Consider the following 15,315-nt stretch of genomic DNA (forward strand, 5'->3'; position numbering starts at 1 on the left):
CTTCAGGGCTACCCACATGTACTCATTTCGTGCCTATTTTTTATTACTTAGTAATTATATATTTATTTTTATTTTTAAGAAATTTACGAACTTTTAGTAACCAATAAAATCATGCATTCGTGATTCAAACCAAAATCCGGTATCCCGCATAGTCAAAACGAAAAATTCAACAAATTTGTAAAAAAATTTGCCGATTTTTTTATACTTCCAGTGCCCTTTCCGACAAAAAAATGGAAGAATTTGTGTTCTTTGCTGCGTATTTCCAAAGTTTTTTTGCTATTTCTTCCAAGGTACGTGTTGGTTTGTAAAATAGGTTGCCAACCTTATCAATATATATTATAGTAAAAAGTACAGTGACCGCGCGCGTAAACAAAGTACTCGAGGACTGAGTCAGATTTCTGGCTACCTATGCTGTGATCAGTTGTGATCAGTATTGAATGCAACGATGGCTGTGTTTAAACTCCCTGTTCTTGTGGAAAAAGAGAAGGCAAAATGGAATGTTCCGCAATTTTTCTGGAAAGATTTATCGGAACTTCAAGAAGTGGGTAGCGGTTCATTCGGGAATGTATACTCTGGCAAACATAATGGGCGACAAATTGTTGTAAAGCGTCTTAAGACAGGAGAACGAGAAAGCAAGAAAATCTTTTTGAAAGAGGCACGTATACTTCACAAAATGAATAACGATAATATCGTTGAGTTTATTGCCTTTTGTGACGATCCTTACGCCATTATGCTCGAGTACCTCTGCTTTGATTTTCGTCCATTTGGAATTGATAAAAAGTGCAGCTCTCTTGGAAATATTTTGCAGTTTCTAGATGAACATTGTGACTTTAATTCATTTGAGAAATTGCCTCTTCAAATTGCCAAAGATGTCAGTCAAGGTATATCCTATCTCCACGACAATGGCATCGCTCACCGAGACCTTAAACCAGAAAATGTTTTAGTTACAAATCAGCACTACACAGAAACTGCTGACGAAGCTGAACGGGCCAAATTATTCTACGACACACCAGTACGCGCCAAGTTGGTAGATTTCGGTGAAAGCAAGGATGCAAAAATTCAAACTCAAACACTTGTCACATCGCACACACACCGTGTTGATCGAGGTACGCCAGTATTTGTTGCACCTGAATTTCATTGCGGATCGATTGCAATAGCTACTATTGAAGAGTTAAAACGGGCTGATATATGGGCTTTTGGACTGCTTATGTACTGTCTATTGAATCCAGAAATTGATGCCCCTTACATTAATGATATCAAATCGGCAGGATTAGAACCATCTTTGGAATCTTTAAAGCAGCTTCTAAGCAAGAAACAACTGCCATTGCACGGAGAAAAATACGAGATCAATCGAATAAGAGAGTGGGCGACTTTGAACAAAACGTTCAAGGCATGTGCGCGATTTGAGCCTGAAATACGACCGGTCGCATCCGAGTTACAACATTTGCTGGCAAAACGTTCACCGGAAGCTAACCTTATCTTCACTCATCTTAGTGTCAGCCAGTCAACTGCGTTAGAAAATGCAGATTTGTCATATGCAATGGAGGTCAATAAAAGCACTGTATCATCTAGCGCAATAATCCCTGTCCCGGCTCCAATTAACGACGGAACAAATGCATGTGCTTTCTTAAGTATCGCTATTTGTGATCGCCTATTATCTATGCCTTCGCCCACCTTTGATTTTAAGGACATCAAATCGCTAGCAGAAGAAGTAATAGAGACGTTGCCAGTGATGATAAACTGTTTAAGAAATGTTTCTCAAATATACGAGCCTATCGCTGCGTATGCACTAATGAATAATGAGAAAATTGTTGGTAACTGCGATTTGTCGGAAGAATTTTTGAAAGGAAATGCAGCAATGTCCGAAAGCGGTCGAGAAGAATTGATTGATGCAATTTCATCAAGAAGTAGTCGTTTCGACAGTACCTATGGCGTGTATACATGTCCACCAGTCACTTTTCTTATCGGATGTCATCGCGGCATGTTATTTCTTTTGGATACGCATGACGTTGGCCAAGAGCTGGGTGGGAATGGAAGCGGAATATTGCTTCAAACCAGGGACTCGGCAAATGATTCCTGTGTGGCGCTTGTTGAATGGATACTTGAAAGACTGTACAAATCTGGAGTATCAAAGTTAAACCAGCATAGTCTTGCGTGGGTAACACGAGGTACGTAAGTGGCATAAATTATAGCGAACAGCCGATATTCCACTCAAGTGAAATTTTGTACTATGGCTTTACTTTCTATACAATATCATGCGATTACCTGGACAAAATATGCACAGAAAAAGTTATAAAAATAAATCTCAATTCAAGAAAAAAATCTTTTTTTGCAATAAGAGAATATTTTTCATTGATACGAGAAGTATATCTTGGTACGATAAAAATTTCTGAAGACAAGGTCAATGAAAAATCCTTCACAATAACTGAACGTTGTCATTCAGCAAAATATTTCTCAATAATAGAATGAAACATAATGTTAAGATTAGAGTTATTGTTTCTTGATTTAAAAAATTAAAGAGGTCGCAAACATGTGGACCCCTAGGCCTACATGTATAAATGATATTTTATATAGCGTTATATATTTTATATATTTTATTTTCGTTTCTTGCTTGTTTATTTCAATATCCAAAACAAGCAGTGCTTGACTCTGGAAAGGAGACGGTTGCGAACAAAAAACCTTACCAAGAGATTGCTACAAATTCTGATCTTGAGTTAACTGGACCAAATGAGTTAACGGAACCTGAGCGAACGACTAACAGTGATGTGTTAACTATTGTTGGAAGTTCGAGTGAATCCGAAGATGGAAGTAGCTTACCACTTCAAGACCATAGGCATACGTCAAAGGTAATATAATTTTTCCACCAGAAAACTGAAGGATTTTGTATCGTTGGCACGCGAGAAGTAACTTACAATAAATTATCGCGATATGTTCTAGGTATATTTAACTATAACACTTTAACTATTTATTTTGGCAACCTCTTATAGGAAAAAAAGAGGTGGAAACGAGCGTTAAGAGGTGAGAAATTTCTCTCAAGAATGTTAGAACTTCGTAGCTTAAAGATTGCAGTTGTATGTATTTGTCTTCTTGTTAATAAATAGAAACTCTGAAGGAAAGCGTCAATCCGGCGATAAAAAACCCGGTGAAATATCATCAAGAATACGACAACGTTTGTATTGTTACTACAAACCCTGACCTTGAGTTTACTGAACCCGAAGATTTGACGAGGCAGCCAGAGATAACGGTTTCCAATACACTAGCTGCCAGCAGTGATAGAAAGGCGTTTATTGTTGTTGAAAGTTCGAGTGAGTCAGAAGACGGTAGGAGCTTGGAGTGTCCAGAGCACATGTCGAAAGTACGTAATGCTTGTTCTGCTATTATCTCTAGAGCACATAGATGCATTCAGGCTCAAGCCTCAAGGAAACGCTTTCTTGACGAGTAAACTGATAATTCTTTTGTAAAAACGCCTTTCTTTAGTAAGCATGAAAACAATTAACAAGTAAACTAAATTTTAATTCTATGTGCCGATTTATGCTAATTTTTGACATGATCAAAAATGGTAGATCGTACAGAGAATTAAATGTTATATATCAAAATCTAAGTTAGCCCTTCGTGCATGCAATGGAGTTTATTTTCAGCTCGATAGCCTTTATAGGTGTTGGGTTATATCGAAACAAAGAGGTAAAGCATTTTGGGGGCGATCGACCTGGTTAAGTATTCTCATTGTACAAATCGGGGACATTTTCTGGGACATTTTGTCCCCGGGGAGTTTAGACGTTGGAGACCATTTCGTGGTTGTACTTAACATAGCAATTTCATACATTTCTTTGAGGCAACTACCAATGAAGATAATGTTAATGAGGCAGATTATTACCGAAGAAATAATTCGACAACCTGTAACGAGAGGTAAGGGATTTCATAAATTGTTGTTAAGAGTATATGACTTGCAAACAGAAGTGCCTTAAAGCAAAAATATTGGATAACAACATGTAATATTTTTTGTAAACATATAGAGACTCTGAAGAAGGTCCATCCGACGAGGAACACGTGGAATACTATAACGACAATATTCATCTTCCTGTATTTTCAAGAGATCGACGTGTCCTTAAACCAGTGGAAGTTATGGAATTGTTGGTTCGAGATAAAGACTTTCTTCCATCAAAAGTCTGCACAAGTCAACCTTTACAAGTCGAACATCACTGTACATTTGTTGTAGACGTGAATTTTAAAGATATCAAATGCGATGACATGGGCGTTTGGGTAAACAAAGGTTGCCACAAGTTCCCGTTTAATGTTCTCAGCAACGAGTCAAGTGTTTCGGTGTTTGCTTCATCGGTTAAGGACAGCAATTCTGTTCTTCTTAAACGCGAATATTTCACGTTAAAGCACGATTCATGCAATGACGTACGAAAACGGATTGATATAATACTGCGTAAGTCCATATTATCTTTTTGACTGTATTGAATCTATGTTGAAATGCTAGAATTGTGACCAACTGTTTGGGACCACAGTGGACAATTCCACTTAAAGACGAAATTTTTCCCAATCAAAAAAAACATACCATAGGTGAAAAGACTGTGGTGAAAATATTTTATAGGTTTTCTTATTTTGCGACCAAAGCTTGCAATTTACCAATTTAACCATGGTCCGTCCAGCTTTCCAGCTAAACCGCCCTGTCGTTGCTTAATTGCAGTTCCTGGTGACAAAATCTACCGCTACTGCTTGGTGCAGTATTCTTTTAAAGGGGGACAAGAGCATCCGATCGAACGCAACCGACATGGCAATTCCAAATGGTCACAAACTGAGTACGTACGTACTTGGGAGAGTACTAAGGATTTTCTCGAAAAAGCTTCATACGTAAATTCACCCTGGGATGCTGTAAGCCATGTTGTTAGCAACGATTTGGGTGGAATTAGTTCGTGTGCGGGTATCGGACAGCTACCGCGAAGCAGACAGCAGTCTAGTGATCTAAAACGTAAACGAAGATACGGGTTAAGCGAAGAACCAAAGAGTAAAAACATTTCAGGAAAGCGAAGGGTGGATGATCCCTGGTACCTTCTGCTCAACAAAGTCAAAAAGCAGAGCAAAGACAAAAAGAATGCGTTTATTCGCGACGTGAGAGTTGGCAATGAACCGTTGTGTGTATTGGCGTCTGACAGGCAACTGCGAGATTTGAAACGATTCTGTTGCAACCAAATGGAATTTAGGCCATTTTCAGTTGATCCTACGTTCGACATAGCACAATTTAACGTCACTCCAATATCATACGAGCACTTACTTTTGGAAAATAAACGAGACGGGAAACATCCTACTTTGATCGGACCGGTGTTAATCCATGAACGAAAAACTGAGGAAACATACTCGACATTTGCCTCTTCGCTCAAAACCATGGAACCAGAATTGTCATCTGTTATGGCTTTTGGTACAGATGATGAAAAGGCCTTGGGAAATGCATTCAATCATAATTTCCAGTGTGCAACTCACCTCCTTTGTGAGATACACTTAAAAAAGAATGTTGAAAGCAAGCTTGTCAGTCTGGGAATCAAAGAGGAAGTAAAGGCAAATATAACAGCAGATATCTTCGGGAAACTGAGTGGCGACGTTTTTGAAAGCGGACTTTCTGACGCAAGCTGTCTTAGAGATTTTGAGCAACAGATGGAATTGCTCAAGACGAAATGGTGTAATGCCCATCATAAGGGAGCTGAATTTTACGAATGGTTTCAGAAAAACAAAGCAAAGGAGTTTGTAGAGAAGGTTATTCGCCCTGTTCGCGAAAGGGCTGGATTAGGATCTCCCCCGGAACGATTTAGTACAAATAGATCTGAACGAACGAATGGGATCATCCAGGACTTTGTGAAGAAAAAAGTGGGAGGCAAAGTGGATGAGTTTATCTTTGCACAAATACTTAAAGAGCTCATTGATACACAAGAACAGGAATTGGAACTTGCTGTTGTGAACCAAGGCGAGTATAGACTTCGAGATGCGTTCGAACACATTCACGTGTCACCATCACGTTGGGCTAAAATGACAGAGCATCAGAAGAAGTCAGCATTACAGAAACTGCACACAGTAACTGTGGAAGAAGGTTCAAATGATACATGCGGCATTTCCCAGTCTTTGCAAGAAAACGAAAATCCTCTGTTACAACGTTTTGCTCAAGCTGGAGTAGATTGGATTGCGCGCGATATATTGCTTCATATTGTGAATAAAGCTGCTGATTGGGAGGAAAAAATAACTCAACTTTCTGGCACTGAATTAGAGACATTTGTTGTGCCGTCAACGTCCAATCCAAGGAAACCACACATCGTACTAGTAATGGCCAATGGCAAATGTGAATGTCAAGACTGTCCGAGCTACAGTTCCTTATCAATATGATACATAGATCAACAGGATACATAGATCTAGAAGATGGGTCATTTTGTCAAAAAGCCATTGCTGAGCCTATGTCGCTTCCTGCCTCAGCAAATCAATCCAACACTGTTGGTAACAATGAAGAATATAATCATACAAACAACTACTCAACGCGGGCAGGAGCTATAGTAAGTCAGCCAATTTTGACCGCACCGAACAGCTTACAGATGCGGATTAACCAACAGCTGATGCCAAAAAGCCAACTGATGCCCATCACACAGCCAATGCCGATCAACCAACCGATGCCGATCAGCCAACCAATGCCGATTAGCCAACCAATGCCGATCGGCCAACCGATGTCAAACAACCAACCAGTTCGAATTCCGATCAGCCTACAGATACCGATCAGCCAACGGATGCTTAACAGCCAACCATTGCCTAACTGCCAACCGATTCCGATCAGCCAACCAATGCTTAATAGCCAAGCAGTGTCTAACAGCCAACCGATTCCGATCAGCCAACCGATGCCTAACAGCCAACCAGTGCCTTATTCGTTCTCGCGTTACCTGTCCCCCGAACCCGACACGTTTGTTTTAAATCTTCTGGAACTATGTCCGCCTCAAACATCTTCTTGTTTTGGTTGTCGAAGCCCGCTAAAACCCGGAGGTCGCATTGGTGACCCGCCTTCGGATCTCGTTATAGTGTCTAAAATGAAGAGACAATGGGGCCACGAGGGGCAAATCCTTTCTAGGCCTGGAAACGTATATTTCCATTGTATTCCAACGTGTGTGAAATTACGCCAACCCTATTTTCAACCGTCGCAATGTTTCATCCCTCGTCAAATCGTACCCTTTCCGCGAGAGGAGCACAAAGTTTTCATTAGAGAAAACCTTGGAAACCTTGTTATTCGTTGAAATGTAAGCCATTGTTACAAAAGAATATGTCACCCTATATTGGTCCAAGATATTTGGTTCCAATCTTTTGCTATTTTGTCCCCAAATGTGTCGTTTATTTATTCTGTCAGGAACACTGATGACAGTATTTACACAAGTCTTGGTTGTTTGGAAGGCTTACGACCATAAGCTAGAAGTTTATAAAGGCCGGAAGGTGTACGTTTTGCGTTTGACTGTGCCTATTAACATTTTGAAAATGCCAACGTTCAGTTGCTTGCTAAGTACTTTTTGACCTATCCAAAATAATTAAAAGTGCTCTTAAAGTAATTCATCGTTTTGTTCATTTAAGTTATGTTCAGATGCATGGTTATGGCTATAGGTATGGTATGATGCATAAAAAGCGGGACATTAGGATATCATAGGACATATAATTTTTCATTTATCATGAAATTTATATTTTGTTATATTATAGGCTATAGATGTTTGTACACGGTAAAAAGCTTGAAATATAATGTAGCCTAAAATGGTCGTATATAGAGGGCACTATATATACACTATATATACCCCGTTCTTCATATAAGTGTATATCTATAGGTTTATTATTTTCAGATGATCGTTTTAAATACAGTTTGTGGAAATCTTATCAGGTAAATTTTATCCAATATCATTGAACAATTATTGCTAGACGTACGCATGGTTGGGGACAGGTTTGTTCAGATGATTAATGCGTTCACATTTAAATGTGTTAATATACGGCGAGTAACCATTCCATGTCAGTGTTTTCCATGTCAGCGTTTTCCATGTCAGCGTTTTCCATGTCAGCGTTTTCCATGTCAGCGTTTTCCATGTCAGCGTTTTCCATGTCAGCGTTTTCCATGTCAGCGTTTTCCATGTCAGCGTTTTCCATGTCAGCGTTTTCCATGTCAGCGTTTTCCATGTCAGCGTTTTCCATGTCAGCGTGTCAGTGTCAGTTTGTCAGTGTCTGTGTTTTCCAGCTAACCTTTTAATTCAATAAAATTTATCACCTTTTTTTTGTATATTAATTTTGCTAATATTTTTTTGTTTCAAGCTTGTGTAATAATTCATTCAATGTTTTCCAGGCCATTTTTGTGTTTTGCTTGTGTTTGATAAATTGTTGTTCATAATACCTTTTCTTTGATAATTTTATAATGTGATTTAGTTTGTTTTTGTATTTTTTATACAAGTTTTCATTTTTCCTGTTTGCTTTCAATAAGTATTTTTTATATAGTTGATTTTTTCTTTGGACTGATTTTAATATACCCCCTTGTCATCCATGGACTTATAGCTTTATATATGTGTCTCTTATTTTTCCTGATGATTTTCAATGATAAATTTGTTTCATAACTATTTACAGCGGGCTCAACTAGCATGCCTATAAATTTGATCAGCATGAATAAATTACTACCACTTTGATCGAGTCAGCGCTGCAAGCACAATGTCTGATCACGATGGTACAGAACCAACTCTAGCAGAGCAAGTTCCTCGTTTTGGCCCTACATCTGCTCCACCACCACAAACAACAGCTTCTACGTCAAACGACCTAGCAATTGAAGCAAGTTTTAGAGGTATAATGTGCGATGCTGATGCGTTTTACTTAAGTATAACCTATTTTATTACTCTCTGGTGGCCCATGCTAAGTCAAGCCTTTTCTAAAATCCTGCTTTCGTACCATGCACGTTTAGCAAAATGTAGGTTCCTTTACCTTGCCTTGCATTCTTTGCACCGTTATTTATATTTGTATGTGGCTTTCTGGACAAACATTCAGATTAGCAGCGCTATACCGCCTTTTGCTTAATAGTTTTTAAATTATTTTGCATATTTGTTTCGGCCCATTAATCTGTTGTCCTGTTTCCGTAGCCGTATTTGCTGCATGCAGTTTATTTTACGCCATAATTTAGTTCCTCTTGGTTTGCTTTATATCGCAGGTAGCAAGGGTACTCTCTCTGTGCTTAGCTCTGTCTACAAACTACCACATTGGTTTTCTATCATATTTAATTGTGATCTACCATGTATTTTTGTTGTAAATTTTGTTAACCTAATTTGTGTACTCGCCAACGCCCGTCATGCACTCATGCTCTTATGCTTTGGGGAATCTGTACACTTCGTTATACTCGGATTATGCTACAAATAAGCATGTGATTGCACAATCCGATATCTACTGGTGTGATACTTGCGATAATGTTTTTTAGATTCTGTCAGCAGATAGTTTTCACATGTGGCGTATCAGCCACTGTATTTTGCCATGAGATAATTTCAACATGTGGCGTATAATTTTGCCATGAGATAATTTCAATATGTGGCGTAGGAAGTATTTTGCCATGAGATAATTTCAACATGTGGCGTATAATTTTGCCATGAGGTCATTTCAACATGTGGCGTGGGAGTTTTGCCATGAGATAATTTCAATATGTGGCGTAGGAAGTATTTTGCCATGAGATCATTTCAACATGTGGCGTGGGAATTTTTGCCATGAGATAATTTCAACATGTGGCGTAGGAAGTATTTTGCCATGAGATAATTTCAACATGTGGCGTGTGAGTTTTGTCATGAGATAATTTCAATATGTGGCGTAGAAAGTATTTTGACACGCGATCATTTCAGCAAAGTGGCATTTGACTTTTGCCATGAGATAATTTCAATATGTTGCGTATAAACGTTTTGCCATGAGATAATTTCAACATGTGGCGTATGAGCTATTTTGCATGAGATAATTATTTTCATTCTGTGGCGTGGAAGACATGTTGTCATGAGATATCGGATATGTGGCATATGTGGCATATCAATATCTATAGCGTCTCGATTTTGTCATGAGTGAAAATCTACCGTAACGTAGGTGATCATCGATATTTCACCATGTAGTATATTATATTGTTCAGGAGATAATGTTATGTGTTACTTGTGACACTTGTGTTTCTTCACTTTCGTATTCGTATTTATTATAATTTCTACGCAATCTTTTCTGGGATGTTAGCTTTGAAAAGAGAGTCTAATTCCCTAGTCGGATTGCTGACTCTTCATTGCTTTCATTCCCAGAGCTTCCATAGTCTTCCTCTTTTGTTACTCCATTCATGTCCTCCATTATTTAATTCTGGAATTTTGGAGGCCTTGGGAATGTGAGCTTTGATGATGAATTCACATGTCTCGGTTAGTTTGTCCAGATAATACCATCTATGATTTGAAATGTCAATTGTGTATATCCATATCTTTCTTGTTAGGAGAAATCGTTTGATCAGCTGGCTAAGAGAGTTAGCCTTTTGGAGAGTCAACAGCAACCGGATATCTCTGCCAGGATACAATCATTAACTTCATATGGGATCAGGAAATTGGTCGATTTTTATCAATATACCGCCATCTCTATGGCTGAGATTCTAGCTAACGAAGCCAAACAAGAAAATCATGATAAGGCATATTGCCGCTCGCTTTTTCAAAAGACTTAACCGCAATCGATTTAATACCCTACTCCAAACCGCCTTGCCGAGATGACTCTCTTGAACGGACTTGATTACTAGATGTTGTCTGAGTAAATATGGTATAGTGTAACGTTTTGTAAGCGAGATACATATTTTCAAATTATCTAAAAGTTGTTTGTTTTGTTTTCTTTTGTTCACTTATCCCGTTCATTATGTTTTAGCCTCTCCTAAAACGTCATAAATTGAATTATATTGTCCCTCCTTGGGAAGTCACTCCTGGTTTTGATCCCTTGCGATCTGTCCCTGTTCAGCATCACGGTTGGGTTGCCCATGATTTCACTGCTCCAAAGCCTTCAACCTCGAACGCTAACGACCACATATCCAACTCTTTTGTCAAAGACGTTCTCACCGGCCTATATACCAGTAACCATTCGATGGGGCTTCTGGTCTCCAATTATTTTCCCTATCAATTCCATGCTCCCTCTACATCGATGATCGCCACACCGCCGAACTTCTAGTATCCTCCCTTAACACCCGCTTACAGGGATCTTCCGCACCGGAAAAACAATCGTTTTGTAAAGCTTCGTCTGCCATTTTGTTGTATTATATATATTAGTTGCTTTGAAGTATTTTATCGGGCTTAGAAAGTCTATCCTTGTTCCCCAACAAATCGTTCCATTCCTTGGCCTCGGAGTTGACTCCGTCAAGCGAGCTTTCATCCTTTCTCTTGTCCTCCGTATTCTGTCTTTAAAATCTGTTGATGTTAAGACCTTGCAGCGGTTGGATGGCAAGTGGATGTCTATGTCCCTTTCTATTCTGGGTGCACCGTATGTTCATTAATGAAATTAATATCGCAGTTCGTAAAGGTTCTACCTCCTCGCGACTCATTCCGGTTTCAGGATCCTTACGCGTAGAAATTGAGCACTGGTTGTTCTTAGAGTCCTGGCAGCGTCCGCTTCCCTGGCGTAGTTCGCATTACTTTCAGGTGAAGCTCTTTCTGATTCTTCATTTTTTGCATGGGGTGGAATTTTTAACCCGGATGAGAGACGGGTCATTTGCCGGGATTACTGGGACTCTTCCGAAGCAGCTCTTCACAATAACGTAAAAGAGACTCTTGCTTTGAATAACATGCTCTTAGCTTTCTCTCCTACGATTCATGACGCTTGGATAGACGTATTCACTGACAGTCAAGTCCTTATCCGTGCATGGCAACGTCGGGTACTAAATCTGCTGATCTTGTTGCCGCATTGAAAAAAAAAACAAAAAGACTTTTTGTAACTGTCACAAATTTAAATCTTCACCTTAATCTACATTTCATCCCTTCTTCAATTAACCTTGCCAACAGCCTTCGCGAGTATTGACGCTGCAAGATTCAAGGCTCTCACATGCTGCATGGTTAAATCTCCAATCTCGCTTTGGTGAACATTCTGTTGATTTATTGGCGCTTCCTTCCAATGTAATTCGGATGGGAAACCTCTTCCCTTCTTCTCTCCTATTCCTACCCCCGGCATTGCAGGCATCAATCTTTTTGCGCAATCTCCCTCCGCTGCTGTCCAATTGTTTTCAAATTCATATGCCTTCCCCCCAATTGCCCTCATCCCGAGTGTCCCACGCTTTATCTGTGAACACAAATTAACTTGTACTCTTGTTATTCCTGACACAAGACCCAGGACGTTTTGGTGGCCGTGCCTTCAATACTCTTGCTTCTGCTTCTTAATCTCACAAAAAAGTTCATGTGGTGTTGTCATTCCACCCTCTAAGTGAGGCTTTTCTGATCAGTGGGCTCTTCCCTGGGATTTGTGGGCATTTCGATTTATAAATTAATTGGTACTGCTCTACAACAATGTAAACTTTTCTTTTGTGTGTCAATAAATCAATTTATACATTACAGAATTTTGTTTTGTTTGTAGATTTTGCCGAAGAACGTTGCTCGTTTATTTGTGCATGCGGTTGAACAAGTTCCCGAAGCTTCTAAAACTTACTTTGACTATAATGCTTTAAACATTTTGTTACTGCCTTCCTTTTGAAGGACGCCTTTAAGTGCATTCAGCAGATGTAATGTAGGTGAGGAGGAAGGGGTTTTCGTTTTTAGTTTTGGAAGGAGAGTCGTTTTGCGACTGTGGGCGTCATGGTAAAATGGTGCTTGACATATAGGGCGGCGAGACAGGTTGAGACAGGTGTGAATAGAATACTATTTACAGCGGGCTCAACTAGCATGCCTATAAATTTGATCAGTATGAATAAATTACTACCACTTTGATTGAGTTGTGATGTGACGCATTTAGTTTGAGAGGGAATATTCCCATTTGTCTCCTCTGTACACCGAAATTTCCTGGCTGTTTTCTCCCTCCCACATCCCCCCTTCAGAATTTTCGCTTTCCTCAAAGCGACCACATTTCTCCATAATTCATAGGTGTGCGGTTGAGACAGGTGTGAATAGAATACTATTTGAAAATAAGTTTTAAAAAGTATTGAAAGATTCTGCCGGATTATTTTCAGAAAAGACAGTTTCCCATGTTATATTTTTTAAGGGGGGTACCCTAAAAATGGCATTTCCGGAGTAGGTTTTAAATCTTTAATTTTTGAGGGAAAAAATGGCCTGAAATGAATGAAAGTTGTTTTTTCACAAAGAACAGGTCTTAAGACATATAAAAAATATATTTCACAAACTTTACATAATATCAGGGGGGGTGTACTGCCCCCGAAAGCCAGATAACTTGAATATTCTAGTCTATGTTAAAAATGCTAAAACTCAAAGCTAATTTAAAATACTAACATGAAGTTTGGCATACATATACAACATCTATCAAAGAAAAAATTAATGACTTATTTTTTTGATTAGACACTTTGTGTTACCATGGGAACCAAAATGGTTTCTATCCTGCTCATCTGCAAATATCTTGTTCACAAATTAATGTTTGGAAAAAAGCCCTCATTAATTTTTTAAGATAGATGTGATAAAAAATCTCAGAAAATTTCAACAAAATTGGTTAAAAGCTCTTGAAGTAGTAACATTTTAAAGGTTCAAATATGCGGAATTTCCGATTTTCGGATAATTCAAGGTAAAGTTAGAGCTTAATTTGTTCTCACTGTTCTCCTTATTATTTGCACCCTGTCCAACAAAAATTATCAATTTGTTAGCACATTATCAATGTTTCAAGGATACTCATACATTTTCTGTCTATTTGGATGATTTTTTTCTCTTTGCTGGCTTTGGCCCCAATGTAGCTTCTTCATTGAAAGCTCCACTGGAGTAAGATGGACCACCTTCCCGTTCTCTTGCCTCTTGCTCACGGACAAGTTTTGCTTGCCTTTGGGCAATTTTTTTCTTCTTTTGAAGCTCACTGGCTTTTCTTGCAGAACCAGTTAGTCTGATTTTGTCCTTGATTTCTCCTGCTTTTACTGCATGTTGATTGGGCGGTATGTTTGCCATGGTCATAACAGTGTGCAGTGCTTTCGTACCACTGTCAAACTGAAGAACAGCTGACATTCCAGCCATTTCCATTGATTTAGGGCCTTTGTACTTATGTTTAGGTGCTTTACACCAAACAATACCATTCAGGCTTTCATTTTGATTTTGGGAATACCCAGGCAAGCACCGAAGAAGCAACGAGCGCTCACTAAGCCGCGTGAACAAAGGTAAAAGAAAGTCCAGGAAAACCGGATCCAAGTAATGTACTTTTGCATCAACTTCTTGCCTTGTTCTCCAATACTTGCACCAAGATTCTTCATCCTTAGGGCAAAACTTGTGTCTCTTTTTAGAATCAGGCATCATCACACAATGATACAGCACAGCAAAAATTGCATCTTGCATATTTTTGATCGCACCATTGATTTCTTTTTCTGTCTTGGCATTTTGTTGAACATTTCTTCTTATAGCTTTGCCATAATACTCTTGTAGTTTGTCAATGGTTTTATCAGACAGTCTATGACCTTTCCCACCAACTGTCTTGCCATCTTTCAACTTCCCCTTGGTTTTTTTCTTCAAATCTCTAAGAGCAGTTCCAAGTCTTTTCTGCACATGACCGATGCAATCCAACTTTTTCACCCTGTGACACACAACACTTTCTTCTTCGTGTTCTTTTTTCCATTTCTGATATGCCTTTGATTTCACCCACTTCTCATATTCCTTACACTGTCTATTCATTCTTTCATATTTTTCACATGTTTTACAACATCCATAAACATCCCACACGCTATTATAAGACTTTGAATCGCCATCACAGACCATATACTTATATCGCATCTTGAAATCAAGGGATCTTTTCCACAACTCTTCTGCTATTGAAACTTCCATGTTTCCACTGCTACCATCATAGTTTTTTCCACAATATTCCTGATGATTGGCAAACCATATTTTGTACTCTTCGGAATCTTTATCAGCCTTTTGTTGGTTAAACATGCATTGAACAAACTTTTGACCTAAAACCGTAGTCGAGTACTTGTCCAGTTTCCACGGATATAACAAAGCCAAATCCATAGTTAGCAGTGTGGCCTCTTTTTGACCATGTACCATCATATGTTACTGGAATGTCAAGTATATCATTATCAGAGATATCAGGATTCTCTTTTTTCAGTTTTGAGCGAAGTTTTTCCCTGGTTGAGGAGAGATGATTCTTCATGACTTGCTTGTGAGCATG

The sequence above is a fragment of the Dendronephthya gigantea genome, unplaced genomic scaffold, assembly GCF_004324835.1.
Source record: "Dendronephthya gigantea isolate DGI-Jeju-01 unplaced genomic scaffold, DenGig_1.0 000151F, whole genome shotgun sequence".
In the NCBI taxonomy this organism is placed as follows: domain Eukaryota; kingdom Metazoa; phylum Cnidaria; class Anthozoa; order Malacalcyonacea; family Nephtheidae; genus Dendronephthya; species Dendronephthya gigantea.